The sequence below is a fragment of the Arachis duranensis genome, chromosome 5 (genome assembly GCF_000817695.3).
Source record: "Arachis duranensis cultivar V14167 chromosome 5, aradu.V14167.gnm2.J7QH, whole genome shotgun sequence".
Lineage (NCBI taxonomy): Eukaryota > Viridiplantae > Streptophyta > Magnoliopsida > Fabales > Fabaceae > Arachis > Arachis duranensis.
The window spans coordinates 51,658,987-51,662,851 of NC_029776.3; positions in this window are offsets into that span (position 1 = coordinate 51,658,987).

Below are 3,865 nucleotides of genomic sequence, written 5' to 3' on the forward strand. Positions count from 1 at the left end.
ATTTTTGGACTTTACTATGAGTTTGTGTGTTTTTCTGTGATTTCAGGTATTTTCTGGCTGAAATTGAGGGAGTTGAGCAAAAATCTGAGTTAGGCTGAAAAAGGACTGCTGATGATGTTGGATCCTGACCTCCCTACACTCGGAATAGAATTTTTGGAGCTACAGGAGTCCAATTGGCGCGCTCTCAACGGCGTTGGAAAGTAGACATCCAGGGCTTTCCAGCAATATATAATAGTCCATACTTTGCGCGAAGATAGAGGACGTAACTTGGCGTTGAACGCCAAGTACATGCTGCTGTCTAGAGTTAAACGCCAGAAAAATGTCATGATCCGGAGTTGAACGCCCAAAACACGTTATAACTTGGAGTTCAACTCCAAGAAAGGCCTCAACTCGTGGATAGCTTTAGTCTCAGCCCCAACACACACCAAGTGGGCCCCAGAAGTGGATTTCTGCACCAATTATCTTAGTTTACTCATATTCTGTAAACCTAGGTTACTAGTTTACTATTTAAACAACTTTTAGAAACTTATCTTGGACCTAATGACATTTTCAGATCTGAATAATATACTTTTTGACGGCATGAGTCTCTAAACTCCATTGTTGGGGGTGAGGAGCTCTGCAGCGTCTCGATGATTTAATACAATTCCTTTGTTTTCCATTCAAACACGCTTGTTCTTATCTAACATTCATGAGAATCCGGAAAGTCTAAACCTTGTCTGTGGTATTCCGAGTAGGATTCTGGGATTGAATGACTGTGACGAGCTTCAAACTCCTGAAGGCTGGGCGTTAGTGACAGACGCAAAAGAATCAATGGATTCTATTCCAACCTGATTGAGAACCGACAGATGATTAGCCGTGCTGTGACAGAGCATAGGAACGTTTTCACTGAGAGGATGGGAAGTAGCCACTGACAACGGTGACACCCTACATAGAGCTTGCCATGGAAGGAGCCTTGCGTGTGTTGAAGGATTTCAAGGAAGAGTCGAAGTCAGAGGACAAAGCATCTCCAAAACTCCAACATATTTCCTATTACTGCACAACAAGTAACAATTTGATTCTCTCTTATTTTTCTTACAATTTTAAATACTTTAACTTCTTACAATTAAATCCAAATAACCTTATTGGCTTTTTGACTAAGATTAATAGAATAAACATTGATTGCTTCAAACCAATAATCTCCGTGGGATCGACCCTTACTCACGTAAGGTATTACTTGGACGACCCAGTGCACTTGCTGGTTAGTTGTGCGAATTACAAATTCGTGCACCAACTCACCAAGTGGGCCCCGGAAGTTGATTTCTGCACTCTCTGCATCTAGTTAGTCATTCTCTGTAAACCTAGGTTACTAATCTAGTATAAAAACTACTTTTAGAGATTCATTTTGTAACTTATGACATTTTTACATTTCTTATTGTACCTTTGACGGCATGAGTCTCTAAATCCCATGGTTGGGGTGAGGAGCTCTGATGTGTCTCGATGAATTAATGCAATTACTACTGTTTTCTATTCAATCGCGCTTGCTTCTGTTCTCATATATTCACTCGTACTTCAATGTGATGAATGTGATGATCTGTGACACTCATCACCATTCTCAACTTATGAATGCCTGCCTGATAACCACTTCCGTTCTACCTGCAACAGCTTGAGTGTGTATCTCTTGGGCTCCTGATTCACGAGTTTGATTGTCTCTCCTGACAACCGAGCATTCAATTCCGTGAGATCAAAACCTTCATGGTAGAGGCTAGAATCAATTGGCAGCATTCCTAAGATCCGGAAAGTCTAAACCTTATCTGTGGTATTCTGAGTAGGATCTGGGAAGGGATGACTGTGATGAGCTTCAAACTCACAATTGTTGAGCGTAGTGACAGTGTGCAAAGGGAGCAATGGATCTTATTCCAACACAAGTGAGGACCGACAAATGATTAGCCATGTACATGGACCATTTTCACTGAGAGAACGGATGGTAGCCATTGACAACGGTGATCTACCAACATACAGCTTGCCATGGAAGGAGCCTTGTGTGTTTGAAGATGAAGGCAGTAGGAAATCAGAGATTTAGAGGGCAAAGCATCTCTGAAACCTCAACCTGGTCTCCATTACTGCATAACAAGTATTGTTTATTCCATGCTCTTTTATTTTCTTACAAATAAAACTAAGAATTATTATTGATATCCTAACTAAGAATAATAAGATAACTATAGCTTGCTTCAAGCCGACAATCTCCGTGGGATCGACCCTTACTCACGTAAGGTATTACTTGGACGACCTAGTGCACTTGCTGGTTAGTTGTGCGGAGTTGCAAAGTGTGATTGCAAATTTCGTGCACCAGTGGTGATCCTTGCCTTTGTAAACCTTGGGCCGCCCTTTTTTGTTGTCGTACTTTACTGTTTGCTGGTTTGCTTTTGTTTTCTGTTTCTGGTCGAGGTTCTTGGTAATGACATTCTATTCATTTTCTTGTTGTAGGTGTAGTTTCTATGTCTTCTTGTAGAAATATTGTTGAGATGTCCACAAAGATCCCTCCTGGTATGGTTGACTAGCTAGATTCCATAGTGTTAATGTGTGTTACTGTAGGGGACTCGGAGTATTGTGAGAAGTTTAGGAGGTTTCATTGGATCTGTGGAAATAGGGAGGATGAAAAAAACTACAAGCTGTTGTCACCTGACCCTGAGGAGAGGGTCAGTTTCCCTCCCTTAAGTCGGGCAGAGCGTCCCTTCTTTTATGCTTATGACTGCTTCTTTACCAAATTAGGTACCACCCTCTCTCTTTTTCTTTATCTGTTTGTGATGACTAAACCGGGGATGGCCAAGAAGAAGGCTTCTTGGATCTCTTTCTGGGCTACTCAGGGAAAGAAAGTCTTTTCTATTTTTGATTATTCTTTCCACAATTTCAAAAATTTTTATTTCAAAGTTTGGGCTATTGGGAATGTTCACCTCTTCTTTCTAAATGAGAACAATGAACCAACCTTCCCTCTTTGGTGGCAAAAGGACCCTGTAGTTCTTAAGTATCCTTTAGAGAGTCTTGATGAGGTGGAGAGGGCCTTCGTGGGTGTTTTGGAGGAGCACTGGGGGGAGCCTCCTCATCTGGATACTAAGAGGTTTTTAGGGGATCATTCTCTTCCCCGTTCCGAGCTAGGTAGTGTCTGACTTCTTTTTCTAAAAAATTTTCATTTGTTTGCCATGGTCTTGTCGTTATCCATTGTGTGGTTGTTTTTGTGGTTTCTCTTTTTTCAGAGATGGTGTCAAGCTCTGATTCGATGAAGAATTTACGTAAGGCCAAAAAGGTGGTGGTTGCCTAGAATTTGCATAAGAAGACGTCGGGGTAAGGTTCTTCCCAACTCCCGCCGAAGAAGCCGAACTCGGGTCCTCAAGGACCAATGAAGATTATCCCAACTCCTCAAGTTCGGGTGGCCTCTGTTAATCTGCCTCTTTCAACTTCTGGTGCTACCTCTTCTCCTTCTTCCTCTGGGCCTTCTCCCAAGAGGCTGAGCACTGCTGGTGCTTATGATCTTAATGACAAGGACTTTGATGGCGTGGCCTTTGCTACGGAGCATATCGCCCCGTATGTCTTCGTTCCTACTGATGATGTGTCCATTCTTCACCATCTTGATTTCATATCGAGTAACAGCATCCGAATGGCCAACCTTAGTGCCGCTTTGTCTAGGGATTTCAAGAAGTCTCATATCCATGCTACAAGTGCCTTTCTTGAGAAGGCCAAGGCTGATTATGATAGGGTAGAGGGGTTGAGGCTTGAGCTGGAGGTAAAGAATGTCGGGCTAGAGCTCGCTGCAGAGAAGGAGATGGCCCGGGCTACTGCTGCGGAGGCGGCTGCCAACTTGGCTGAAGATATTGCGAAGAAGGCTAACGAG